The sequence below is a fragment of the Rhinoderma darwinii genome, chromosome 2, assembly GCF_050947455.1.
Source record: "Rhinoderma darwinii isolate aRhiDar2 chromosome 2, aRhiDar2.hap1, whole genome shotgun sequence".
NCBI lineage: Eukaryota > Metazoa > Chordata > Amphibia > Anura > Rhinodermatidae > Rhinoderma > Rhinoderma darwinii.
The window spans coordinates 265182164-265197354 of NC_134688.1; the positions used below are offsets into that span (position 1 = coordinate 265182164).

The 15191-nt window shown below is 38.0% G+C and overlaps 1 long non-coding RNA gene across 1 annotated transcript; it reads left to right on the forward strand.

Annotated features, from left to right (window-relative positions):
• The first annotated feature begins 10965 nt into the window (after nt 1-10965).
• LOC142741128 (uncharacterized) lies at nt 10966-14513 on the forward strand. The gene is made up of 3 exons (XR_012881004.1): nt 10966-11190; nt 13598-13736; nt 14221-14513. It is a non-coding gene; the product is annotated as an uncharacterized LOC142741128 (long non-coding RNA).
• Nucleotides 14514-15191: the final 678 nt, after the last annotated feature.

Below are 15191 nucleotides of genomic sequence, written 5' to 3' on the forward strand. Positions count from 1 at the left end.
ATACTTTGTATAAACCTGGCTGCCTTCCAAGCTCTAAGGCCATCGGAGTACCTGCCAAGTTTATAATTTATTTTTAAAGGTATTGTTTTGTCAAGGCCAATCACCACAAAGGTAAAAACGCTAAAATGTAATCCCCATACTGTTAGTTATACCAGTAACATTGTTTTATTCCAATAAAAAACATGTCTAAAGATGAATTAGGAAATCATATTAATGTATGTAGTTACAGCTTCATATTCTGTTACAACCTTAATCAGGATTTAAGCTACAAAGCCCATATCAGATTACCTTTCTTTTCTGACTGCTTGTAGGGAAATTGTAAAGTAATCGGGATAAAATAGCAAAGCATAGATCATGCTATTAACTCAGAGCTAATAACCTATTGCAGCCAATACTAATATTCTACATAGCAAGTAATAGGGTATCTGTCATTGGGACAGGCCATCATTTTATATCAGGGCATTTTATCGATAACCCATGTGTTTCCGCACTTTAACTGACTGCCAAGAAATGTGAGATGGGGTAAGGACCCTTTTTGTGATATGTATGAGAGACAAATTGTACCAATAAGGCTTCGTTCACATCTGCGTAAGGGCTCTGTTCCGGCGTTCCGTCTGAGTTTCCGTTGGAACGGAGCCCTGACTGAAACAAACTGAAACCAAAGGTTTCCGTTTCTATCACCATTGATTTCAATGGTGACGGATCCGGTGCTAATGGTTTCAGTTTGTCTCCATTGTGCAAGGGTTCCGTCAATTTGACGGGATGAATAGCGTAGTCAACTACGGTATTCATACCGTCAAAACGACGGAGCCCATGAACAACGGAGACAAACTGAAAGCATTGGCACCAGATTCGTCACCATTAAAATCAATGGTGATGGAAATGGAAACCTTTGGTTTCAGTTTGTGTCAGTCAGGGCTCCGTACCGATGGAAAGCTCTGACGGTGGGTTAAAACTGGCATTAGGTAAGTAAACTTTTAATTTGAGCACTAAGTGACTCTGTTATTTGTGTACTCTATAGAGGTATTATATAGGCTTTTCATAGTTATTTGCATACTTGAGGTCCTTATTATTGGCTAAGGACATTTTATTGACACACTGTATGACACTTTAATTTGGCAATTGGGTAGTGCTCGGCAGCATTTCTTATTTATGCACTGTATAAGGTTTTGTTCATATCTTTGACCTGCTTTCCATTTATATAGAAAACCAGGACACCATGCTGGATCCATTGTAAGATGGACACCACCCGTACTTGACAGACCCCTTTGGCTCATAATGCATGCAGCACTTTTTTTTCCCTTCCCTCCATTTGATGGAATCTGCAACGGAGGTGCTAAAAGGAGCCCCTGACAAAGATGTGAACATAGCTGTTACTTTAGCACAACACAGTCTCTCACTTGGGCAGTTTATGGTAGTACTATTAAGGCACTGTATAACACATATTCTGGGACTATATTAAAAACTACATTTACCTTTTAGCCAATCTACACACTTGCACTCATTGTTTGAAATAGCCATCTCAGAAGTAATTTTGCTGTGAAAGACATCTTTTACTGAACTTACTTTAAGTATATAATGTTGATTATCATCCACAATGCAAACAGGTAATGTAATGAGACCCTCCGAGAACAAGGCAATGTGCTTAAAGTACTCCTCATTTATGTTCTAATGTCCTTGAATTACATCAGTAGACAAAAGATCAGAAACATCAACCGATGAGGTAAAGTCTAAAAGAACCCTGAGACCAATGTTGGCATCATAACATCTTTAATTGATGCATGGAATTAAACAACACTAAAGGCAAATAATACTGGCCACTTAGCCCAGAGTGCATTGATTTATTTTTTTATGAGACTACAAATAAGTGGTACACCTTTCTGCCCTGAGAAGTCTGTCCAGAAAGTATGGCTTTGGAGAGGGAGCACTTCTAGAAAATACTTGCAAAGAGGCTTTCCAGAGAGCTGAACAAATTATTTTCTGTTCAGCCTTAGGTATAATATATGTTAATGAATCTATAATGTCTTATATTTTTTCTTTTTTTCTTTTTCTTCATTACAAATTCAAAAAATATGTGAAACCAATAAACAAATCAAGTAACAATAGAAAATAATGAAACTGTATTATGCATTGTGCTTAGATTATTTTTCACAATTGGTATACTGTGCAGGACTCTAAATCACATAAGAGGCTAGGTATTTTTGGAATATTTTTGGGTGTGTACTATTGCTGTACATTGTACTCAAAATAATTTTTGCATACTTTTCCTTTCAATTAATAACTTGCACTGGGTGGTTCTAGAGGAAACTGTTTAACTCATAGGCCCCATAAGCTTTTTCAGTACCATGGACAGGTACATTTACAGTCAGCCGTTGGCAAACATGAACTGGATTTTACACACAAAAAAATTAAATATGCATAGAAATATGTACAGAAGTTCTCATGTATTTGTACTATTTATTCATGGTCCTTATAACAGGATGTAATGGGGGAGAACCATAAACCTTTTATTTATTTTTCAAACAACCTTTTAATTATTAAACAGAACATTTCTCCTATATTTTTTTTTAAACTCTAAACTTTAAAAAATATCAAAGATAAATCATGCATGAGTGGAACCCTCAGACCCAAGAGATCTGGGAAAGTCCTTTCCCCCTCCTGAACATTCCCACAAGCCTCTAATACAAGATTTGTGCTATATTGCTTTATTTCTTTATCTCAACTGGTGGGGAACACATCAGACAATAAATTAGGCAAGACAAGTTCTGTAGAAGCAGTACTTACTACGTAACTGTGTAACTATGCAAGTGCTGCTTCTACAGAGCCTTGTTTTTAAATGGCATCTGCATAAATTATTTAAAGGGAATCTATCATTAAAAAATGGACAACTGTTTACATACTTTTTTACAGTGATGATTTTTTTTTCCTATTTTCCATGTCTCTACTCTATCAAAAAGCTGGTGGTAGATAACACAGTATCGCGCCATTGACAATAGGTGAAAGGGACAGGGACAAAAATAATTATAGGTGTTACATACAATATAAATATTGAGCCACTAAGAGAAATTTATTAAGATACAAAAGTAAGGAGACAGGTAATTTGTAATGATTACCACAATGTGTACTTCCCAATATATAAACAAGCGATCTCTGCACAGTAACTATGAACTATGAATGTTAGTTAAAATACACCAGAATGACATAGAACAGACATGTTGCCCTTAAAGTGTAGCTCCCCTTATAGAGAACACTGGGTCTCCCGTTTACATTTTTACAATGACGGTGGGAGATGTTGCACGGGAGGCAAGAAAGGCCACTTGCTAAGACAACCAGTAGATGCCAAATGCCTCACCGGCATAAGAGCTTTACAGCGGATAAAGGTGGCCTTAGCAACTGGCCTGCTCTACTTCTTCTGCAGGGTCACCAGCCGCCAATTTTTAACTTCAAACAGGAGAGTCAGCGTGCTTCATAAGTGAGGCTTTGCTGTAAATAGAAAAACTCATGAACAAGACAATTAGCAATAGAATATTTTACAAATACACCAATAAAACATGTCTACACTGAACAATTGCACCCAAAGTGCAATTAGGAAATTGCTAAATAAATGATTAATATACTAATGAGTATATGTGTGGTGAATATGGTATATATAAGATTATATAGTTCCCCCATGATGTCCAAACACCCTAACAATGCATATGGAAAGGGGTTGTTAAGATGAGACAAAGGGTGAGTTCACATATTGCGTATTTGTTCAGGAATTTCAACTAAGTACAGTACAATGTAAGTAAACAGTGTTTTAACAAGCCCCATTCACTCACAGCCTAAAAAGATCTGCAGCGGATTCTAGGCATAATGCGGATTTTCAAATCCACAGCATGCACTCTATCTAGTAAATATCATTCATTGATATGCAAATAGTGAAATCCGTGGCTATATCCGCACTAAAAACTGCAACAAAATCCGAATGTAACACATGTGGATTTCATTGCAGACATTTAACCGAGATTAACAGCGTCATTTTCATGCTGTGTGTGAATCCACCCTAAGGGTAAGGCTGGGTTCACACAACCTATTTTCAGACGTAAACGAGGCGTATTATGCCTCGTTTTACGTCTGAAAATAAGGCTACAATACGTCGGCAAACATCTGCCCATTCATTTGAATGGGTTTGCCGACGTACTGTGCAGACGACCTGTCATTTACGCGTCGTCGTTTGACAGCTGTCAAACGCCGACGCGTAAAAATACAGCCTCGTCAAAAGAAGTGCAGGACACTTCTTTGGACGTTTTTGGAGCTGTTTTCTCATAGACTCCAATGAAAACAGCTCCAAAAACGGACGTAAAAAACGCAGCGAAAACGCAGCCAAAAATGCAGCGAAAAACGCGAGTTGCTCAAAAAATGTCTGAAAAGCAGGGGCTGTTTTCCCTTGAAAACAGCTCTGTATTTTCAGACGTTTTTGGTCACTACGTGTGCACATACCCTAAGGCCACACGATGTGGCGTTTGTGTTGCGTTTTTAAACCGCAGCAAGTCATTTTTCAATAGACCTCAATGGTGAAATGTTTGTTATGGACAGACTGCTGCTATTATATTACAATGTGTTTTTTGTGCAGTTAACTGCATCTTCATAATGTCTGACCGCATGCGGTTGATGACCGCTCTGCCAATGTTGTTGCTGAACTGCTTGTGTTTTTGCTAACAGTTCTGCAATGATTGTAATAAAATACATACAGGAAGCCCCTAACAAACTTCAACACCAGTGAAAACGATGTTCATAAACTATGTGTGTAAAAAAACGCAACAGAATTGCAGCATTACAGAGACAAAAAACGCATGCAGTTGACCACATGCTGTTTTCAAACGCAACAAAACCGCAACAACGACGCACCGTGTGGCCTTACCCTAAGACTATGTTTAAATGGAGGAATTTTTGCACCGCCAAATTCCTCCTCCTATTCATTTCAATAGGAGGCGGACGCTTCTTTTTCCCGCTAGCTGATTTTTTCAGCTAGCGGACAAAAGACGTGTCCTGCCCAATCATCTAGCAGATTCAGCCCAAACCTCCCATTGAAGTGAATGGGAGTAGGAATCTTCCTGCTGACGGCAGGAATAATTCTACGGTGGTTTTAGCAGGACCCGCCAAGAAAAATCCGCCATGTGAAAATAGCCTTGAATAGGAAAGATTAGTGTGTGCAATTGACCCTATTGGTACAATTGGTACAATACAGATTTTTATTTTTTTATATATTTTTAATTCATCTAACAGTTTATGGCACATGAAATAGAAAGATTTTAATTTTATTGTACCCCAAAATAAGGTCAAAAGCCCTCATTCACTCGATTCAAAGTATTAATGACTAAAACAGCTATCACTATATAGCAATTTTACCTTCCATATCCAGATTATTAACTAGAAAAAAATAAAAAAGAATGAAGCAGAAAGATTTAAATTTTTGGCAATAGCTATAAAGACACCAGTTTAAATACGTATTGTTTTAATTAGCCGGCGATAATAACTGCTGCCTTTTAACTTCAGTTATTAAAAAGCAGTTGGATTTTTATTAAAATTACCAATTGATATCCACCATCCTTCCCTACAGATAAAACTGTGTTTCCAACTAGATGAAATTCAAAATTAATGAACAGAGCAATCCAAGTTTGTATTTAAGAGGTTCTTAAAAATACATCATAAACAGCACATTGAATTCAATTAACTAGAAGCAAAAATATTATGCTCCAGGGAGAAAATGTTGGATTTCATTCAAGGATAAATCAGCATGGCTTTAATTAGTCCAGGAGTGAAAAAAAAACGTCAGCTTTGTGTCTTAAAAATGAAGGAAAAAAGAAAGAATGTAACACTGTGGTTATTAGGTTAATGACAACAATTTACTCAGTATTGGGATTTTGAAACTTGTTGAGATTTACACTTGATTGTTACATAATCGTTTCAGAATATTAAAGAAAAATATAAAGGGACTTGCATTGACTTCAGGGAAAGTCTTCTGTCACTGGGGCAGTCAGCAATGAGGATTCTTGCTAAATTATGGAATAAAAATGAAAATAAGAATAAGAATTAAACAGATGATGCTGCAATAAGTATATCAGATTAAGGTCTCCTTCACACAGGCGTATTGTAGACATGTTTAACTGTATTCTGGATGTAACAACGCCCACGGTTTTACTGAACTGAACTCACAGCAGCATAGATGTTTATTGTGCTGTAAATTTGGTTTAGTAGAACCATGGTGGGTCCGGGTGTTAAATCCCGAATACATATCAACGAGACTGTAGCAGTACAGCTATATGATAGGGTATGGTATTATGGCTGTAAGACCCAGACCTCACACCGTTCTACTGGACAGAACTTGTGGTGATAAGGTGTCACGTTGGGTACGTGGACCCACTGGGCCGTACCGCCTTAACGGTATGGCAGCTGGCCAACAGGACACAGGTAAAAAAGTCTTTAGTTCCTATAGGTGTACCTGTGGCTGCTTCAGACAGTAGCGAGGCAGGCTCGGAGGGGACTTTGGCAGAAGGCAGACAGCAGGCGTGGTGTAACAGGACAGGCGTGGAACACAGCACAGCACAACTCAAACTCAATGCGGTACTTGACCAGGATAGCACAGGATACAGGTTACAGGTAGCAGGAACAGGAAACAATGGGAACTGGAAGACACTAGGAGACCATTTGCAGAGACAAACTAGGGTAAGGACTACAAGGCTCAGGCAATACAGGGAGGGGCAGAGCTCTTCTTATAGTCCAGGGTGCTCTGGGAGCAATCAGCTCAATCTCACACCTGGCTCCTTAAGGCTGGACTGAGCTCGCGAACGCACCCTGGTGGTCACTGTGGAACAGGACGGCCGCATGTGCAGACGACATCTCTGGGGAGAAGGCTGTCGACCGGATGGAAGAAGGCTGAATGTACACTAGGTCATTGTCTTCAAGCTCATGCGTGTTTTCTCAGAAAATGAAAAACATAAAAGACAGAAGTTTCTGATGAGTTTCAGTCAACTCTATGGGATGTAAAATTATGTAAAATTGACTGTATCAGTTCATTCAGGATCTTTTCTGTAAAGGATACAAAAAAATTCTGCATGGACTGTTATTATGGGAGTTAGGGTTTATGCACACAACCATATTACTAGTCTGTACAACCTCCAAGTTGTACGAAGCCATACTATGGTACCCATTGAAATCTATGGAGTCCTAATGTACATCAATGAAAAATCGTGCCATGTTTGATCGGATCTAGTATTATGGGGGTATTCTCCCATGAAAGCATTGTTTCTAAGAGAGAATATGTCCATAATATAGTGTACCCTACGGTGGCACACAGAGTGGGCTCTGCCATGTGTACGGTGCTTTATATTGATGATAAAGTGAAACTCAAAAATAGAAACAATAATGTGGGCACTGAAAATGTTATGCTTTTGCATTCTAAAAATGGAATGAGATACACAAAACTGATTGACAAATAGATCGAAACTTACATTAGTCCAATCAGTTTGGGTCAGCTTAACAAAAAATACAAAAAGGAAAATACTTAAAAAAAACAAAACCTGGCGTGAATGAATGCACTCTAACTGATTAACATGGATACCTCTAAACTTCATCAATAGACTATTAATGTGTATGAATCTGGCTGCAACACAGGCTGTGTTTTTTTTTGTGGTTTTAAAATGATTTTTAACAAAACCAAGGCACGAAAAAAACCTACCCTACAGTTTTGCCAAGCCATTGTGTTTTGGCTGCGTTTTTTAAAAAATTAAGTCAAAATCATGCAACAAAACTGCGACATGAATGCATAGATTGTGCTAGATTGATGACTGAATGTTCCTTCCGTTATCCCACAGGACGATCGTTGCACAGACTTACTATCAGAGATGCCCATAAAAGGTTAAAACAGCTGGTACTTTCCTTGGTCAAAACTCTGAATTAGCATAGCATAGCATAGCTTTTGCACACTCAGCATACCCTATTCCTTTAAGAACTTTATAACGCAGCTATTTTTGGCCCTATTTTGGAACATGAGTCATACAATTTAAATTTTTCTGTTGACGTAGCCATAGGAGGACTTTTTTTTTTGCGGGGCGAGCTGTATTTTTTAATGCACCATTTTGTGGTACATATAATGTATTGAAAACATTTTATAATTTGTGAGCGAAAAAACAGTAATTGTGTAATTTTTTGGTTTTCATTTCTTTGCTTTTATTTTTATGGCATTTACAGTGCATTATAAATAACATCTTTTATTACTTTTGAACAATAAAAACATTTAAAAAAAAAATAATTTGTTTTTGTGTCACCATATTCTGAGTCATAACTTTTTTTTATTTTTCTGTGAGGGCTACACACAACATTTGAATCACTTTTTATACAATTTTTTAGAGCTGAGTTGACCAAAAAACAGCAATTCTGGCATTATGTTAGAGGTTTCTTTTTTCTACAGCATTAACTGTGCAGGATAAAATAATGTGTACATTTTATACTATGGTTTGTTACATATGCGTGACACCAATTATGTATATAGTTTTTTAATGCTTTAAAAGTTTTTCCAATAATAAGCTTTGCAAGAAAAAAAAAGGGGATTTTTGTGGTTTTTAATTGAATTTTTTTCCAGAACCTTTTTTGAACTCTTATTAACTTTTTTTTCAGTCACAGTAGGGGACTTGAGCGTGTGATCCTCTCTTTGCTCATATAATACACTGCAATACGTTTGTAATGCAGTGTTTTAGGCCTGTAAGTGAAAAGCTGACAGGCAGCCTACTACGTATACAGCAGATTACACTAACTCATTGGCTGCAGCGCTGTATATATACGGTGCAAAGAGCAAAAGTAGGAGCAGCACAGCAGAACTGGATCTCACAGGGGGCAATAAGGTCCCAGTCTCCAGGAATCCGACTTGTGAATCCCTCAAATGTAAACAGATCAAGGAGAAGAGGCAGCACTCACTTTTCTCTTCGATCTGTATATATTCAGTCAATATCAAATCTATAGAGGCTCCCAGAAAATGGTACGTTGATTTTTTGTCCTATTCTATCACGTCCCCTGAGTACCACCAGAAGTTGGTGTATGTAAAGGGAAGTGTCATATCTCCAGCATAGACCACCTCTGCTCCCTGGTGTTGCCACCATGCCTATCTGAAAGCTGTTGAATTAATGAAACTCAATATACTAGTCCTTCTCAATGAATTAGAATATCATCAAAAAGTAAATTTATTTCAGTAATTCAATTCAAAAAGTGAAACTCATATATTATATAGATTCACTACACACAGAGTGATCTATTTCCAGCATTTTTTTTCTTTTAATAATGATGATTATGGCTAACCGTTAATGAAAATCTAAAATTTAGTCTCTCCGAAAATTTGAATATTGGGTAAAAGTTGAACATTGTAGACTCATGGTGTCACACTCTAATCAGCTAATCAACACAAAACACCTGCAAAGGTTTCCTAAGCCTTTAAATGGTCCAACAGTCTGGTTCAGTAGGCTACACAATCATGGAGAAGACTGCTGACTTGACAGTTGTCCAGAAGACAGTCATAGACACCCTCCACAAGGAGGGTAAGCCACAAAAGGACATTGCTAAAGAAGCTAGCTGTTCACAGAGTACTGTATTCAAGCATATTAATGGAAAGTTGAGAGGAAGGAAAAAGTGTGGTAGAAAAAGGTGCACAAGCAACAGGGATAACCGCAGCCTTGAAGGGATTGGCAAGAAAAGGACATTCAAGAATCTGGGGGAAATTCACAAGGAGTGGATTGCAGCTGGAGTCAGTGCTTCAAAAGCCACCACACACAGACATATCCGGACATGGTCTACAACTGTCGCATTCCTTGAGACAACGTCAGTAGCGTCTTACCTGTGCTGAGGAGAAAAAGGACTGGTCTGTTGCTCAGTGGTCTAAAGTCCTGTTTTCAGATGAACGGAAATCGTGCATTTCATTTGGAAATCAAGGTCCCAGAGTCTGGAGGAAGAGTGGAGAGGCACTCAATCCAAGTTGCTTGCGGTCCAGTGTGAAGTTTCCACAGTTAGTGATGCTTTGGGGAGCCATGTCCTCTGCTGGTGTTGGTCCATTGTGTTATATCACGTCCACAGTCAACACAGCCGTCTACTAGGAAATTTTAGAGCACTTCATGCTTCCCTCTATTGACAAGCTTTATGGAGATGCTGATTTCATTTTCCAGCAGGACTTGGCACCTGCCCACACTGCCAAAAGTACCAATACCTGGTTTAATAACCACAGTTTCACTGTGCTTGATTGGCCAGCAAACTCGTCTGACCTAAACCCCATAGAGAATCTATGAGGTATTGTCAAGAGAAAGATGAGAGACACCAGTCCCGACAACGCAGACGAGCTGAAGGCCGCTATCAAAGCAACCTGGGCTTCCATAACACCTCAGCAGTGCCACAGGCTGATCGCCTCCATGCCACGCCGCATTGATGCAGTAATTCATGCAAAAGGAGCCCCGACCAAGTATTGAGTGCATATACTGTATATACTTTTCAGTAGGCCAACATTTCGGTATTAAAAAGAATTTTTGAAATTGGGCTTATTTAAAATTCTAATTTTCTGAGACACTAAATTTTGGGCTTTCATTAACTGTTAGCCATACTCATCAACATTAAAAGAAAAAAAAATGCTGAAAATAGATCACTCTGTGTGTAAAGAATCTATATAATATATTTCACTTTTTGAATTGAATTACTGGAATAAATTAACTTTTTGATGATATTCTAATTCATTGAGAAGGACTAGTATAGAACCAGCAGCCCTTGTGACATGATTGCAGACCATAGCCCCAATAGTGACAATACCACTAATTCTGGGGCCTTAAAGGGAACTCATGTGAGGCAATGTTACTGACAGTGTTCTATGATGTCACCACCCCTGTGATGTCACTTCCATTTTGATGTCACTCTCTCTTTGGCATCATTAAGCTTGTGATGTCATCACATGAATTGGTGCCCTACAGGGGACCCACCAGCTCATATCCCTGACAATCCCCCTGATTAATTAATCAGCAATAAAATCACCAGGACAGTGCTGTAGGACACCCTAATAGTATGCCTGATGCATCCCTCCATCATGCCCACAGCTATCAACATCTATGAAGTCATTACCTATTTTGGGACCTAAGGAGTGACCATCAATTTGTATTCCTGGCAAACCTATAATGAACAATTGTAAGTACGAAGTCAGTTCTATCTATAAAAGGTTATATTGTCATTTACTCTGCAGACGTAGCAGAGAAGAAAGAGGGTAATCGGTAACATAACAACATATTGTTGGCTGGCTGCACATGTAATTGAACTTATTAAAGTTGAGTTTTTTATTTAAAAAAAAAAGAGAAGTACGGTATAGTTGGGTCATAGAGTAGCCCAAAATAAAGAATCCATAGAACCTATAACATAATCCAGCCAATAATGGATTATGGTAGAGTAATTTGAAGAGTTATTTTTTAACGAATATAGAAAAACATTAAAAAAAACAATCTTTGTCCATAGCTCTGGTGTAACGATTATTGAGACAAATTGTTATATTGCAAAAAAAATTCTTTCATTCGTTTACGAATGGTGCAAAGATTTATTACTTTAGTTTTTACAAATATATTTCTCTTAATCCTCAAGCCATCCTCCAGTCCATTGCAGATGAACTTGCCTTCTGGTAAAAAATTCTCTTATCTCGGAAGCACAAGGATAATCTCATAACAATTACATTCTTGAAAACACGTAGACACCTATTTAGAAATCCTACTATCTGGCTGCCTCAGTACTATTTTTCAGAAATTGAACAAATTGGTTTGCCTTCTCTTCAGGGGTATTTAATTTCACCAAATCGGCCTTAAACTAATAAGGCTTTAAGCCTCTTTCCATAATGGTTTGCTAGGTCTTACCAAACTTGCATCCATTTCTTTATGCTCAAAGACATAGTTCACCAATGGATTTTTCCTTATAGATAACAGATGCAAAATTCCAGACTGTTAATACAGTAAAATACAAATTTTCCACAAACATAGAGTGACCTCAAGTTTATATAGTCAGCTCACCAATTTTACAATTTTTTCTCTTTTGCTAGAGAAAATGTTTCAGGCTTTTAGAAGTGCAAAAAAGTATAGGCAAACTCTGATGTACTACTGACTTACAGTATCTCACTTCAATGCATTTTTACTGTTTAGAGTAAGATTTTAAAGGAACACCGAATGAACAAAGATTATTAAAAAGCACATTTGTGGGCACCATCTTTTTTTTAATATTTAATTATCCTTTTGTAATTTTTTCTTAAAGATTTTTTTTTAAAGGGTTATTGCCACCACAAAAAGTTATTCACTTGAATCGATCTCTGTTGCAGTTCCCCACACAGTGGGTGACTGGGAGAGCCGATGCACAGGGAAAAACATTGAAGGAGCCCATTCATTCTGAGATTTATGGGAATATCCGGTTCTGGATTCCCACTGATCAGAAAGTGATGGCATAACCTAGCAATATGCCATCACTTTCTGTGATCAGAATACCCCTTTAAATATTTAAAGTGTAGCTGAACGTCCGACAACCTTCTGACATGTCATAGTCACATGTCAGAAGTTTGGATTGGTGGGGGTCCGAGCACGAAGACCCACACCAATCGCTAGAACGAAGCAGCTGAAGCACTCGTGTGAGCGCTCAGCTGCTTTATTTCTGTTCGACTTTTTCCGATGTATCGGTGTACGGGCTCATGGACTTTGCATTGAGTCCGTACACCGATACATTTATTTCCAGAAAAAGCCGAACAGACACGTAGCAGCTGAGCGCTCACACGAGCACTTTAGCTGCTTCGTTCTAGCGTTTGGTGGGGGTTTCCAATCTAAATCTACTACAATATGCCTACTTTCCGGTACCAGACTGGTGGTGCTGAAGAGACAGAGGATTTAAAAGGTGAGTATGTGCGTTTTGTATTTATGTTATCACTTTCACAGCTGACACAATTTTTTATGTTTATGCTTCCATGGTTGAGGCTCCAGAATGGCAGCTAGCTATTATTATCAAAATGCATATAGTATTCCTAAACATTTCACCTGTCAGTCAGCTATGAACAGACACATTGGATTGAGATGGGTTTACGCTTGACCATATCTATTTCATTATTAATCGATAGATAGATAGATAGATAGATAGATAGATAGATAGATAGATAGATAGATAGATAGATAGATAGATAGATAGATAGATAGATAGATAGATAGATAGATAGATAGATAGATTATTAGATATAAAAAAATGTATGTTTGGCCACAAGTGCCCAATCAGCTATTGTTGTCAAGGGTGTCAGATGTTGAAAACGTGGCGAACATGGCATCACTAGTCCGGCTTCATTTAAAAAAAAAAAAAAAAGGGTTGTCTTCATGAGACAACTAATGTAAGTTAAGATATTTATTGTTTATTTATATGTAAAACATTTCAATAACAAAATAAAAGGCACAAAGCGAGCGTGCCCTTAATCACAAGTTTAGGAATATAGGATACATGCAAGGTCAAATAGCTTAGGTTCCGGAACAGATTTGTCAAATGAAAATTTCCAATTTTACAAAGGAATTTTATCTTTTTTGTCTTCAAGAACAGATCATTATCTGCTGACCTCTTACGGAAGGGTGTTTCACATAAATGTTGGCAGAATGAACCTATTTCATCTGGGTGTTGAATATTGAAGTGTCACCTAGAAGATGTTTAGCAGCTTAAGTGGCACCATGACACAGGTTTGTAAGGGCCACTGTGGCATTCTTTTTGGCTCCTGTTCCTGTGCAGATCCCAGAACATGCGAGCTGGGGCAAGGTTTTTCAATTACCATCTGCTAAAGCAAACGAGTAGATGGTTTGTTCTTTAATCCATGTGTCGAAACCAGGAATGTGCTACAGCGAGACATCTGGCACTCTGCCCAAACTATTTATAATTGATTTGCAAAGGGAGCAGTAGGAGGATGGATTCTGCATGCAGAACATCTAAAATTATACAAAGCGCGAATACAGGCAGGAAGATGCCAATGACACTGTCCACGAGTAGCACATTGTCATTGTGTCTCTAATTAGCTTACTATTCCTGAGACCTGGCCAAAAGGACGAGATAGGTGCGAAAATGATAGATTACAACAAATCTGCTGCCAGCCTAACTAATATTACTCTTGTTTCATGCTGTTTTACAATCATTTTCTTCTCAAACACATTTTTCTTATCCTGTCTCCAGATAACTGCCATCTGAATATAGTGTCAATTTGCCGTCTTATCCGGGATATTTACATCTCTTGTTACAAGGAAAGGGTTAATTTCCCGAGTGCCATGTCTCTAGAAGTATTTTATCATGGCCAATCCATTATTGCACATGACAACACAACCATATACAATACTGAGAAATCGAGAGAGTGAAATGAGGAATTTCTGCTTCTCTATGAACCATTAATGCCATCCTCCCCCCGATGCATCCCCTCCCCCCAACCTTATAAATTAAGCAGCCTGTGAGGAAAAAATAAAATAAATAAAACCCATAGAACAACCGCTTGCAACTTTTTTATGGATGTTTGGGAAGTTTAATCATTTTGCAAAATGCAATTCCTGGTCGTAAATTCTGCCACCACCGCGGATTTAGGAAGATGTAAAGGACTGGAGCGGGTTGATAGGTAAGTTTTAATCTGACAAGGCCAAAAAGCCTGCTAGATTTATACCTAGCTGGTTTCTTCCTAGTAATTACCATAGGACATACAGTTACTCTATCTAAGCAGAGAAGAGATGGCTTGATACACAAGAAAGAGGCAAAGTCATCTTTGTAATATTTGCTTTTCAGAACATTGAAAACATTTTGAGTGTCCACAATTACACTTTGTGTAAAGTATTGGTTTACATATATATCCAGGGTGTAATATGTCAATCTAAGAGGAAGGTAAAAGCATAGCACGTGGTGTGGGACATACAAAAAATAATCTTGTCTTGGTATTTATGACATTTAAACCATGCTATTTTTTTTATTTTTTTTTAAAGCTATGACTGATAGAGGTGATTATATACTAGGGTTAAATTGTGGATACGGGTGGTTGCTGATCCATTAACATGCGCACAAAAAATATACAAATGTCAGCGATATTTAGCAGGGATTAGACAGCCATATGGCCAAAGTAATTACGCCAAAGTAATAGACATGTTCAGCCTACCATTAGTTCAGAA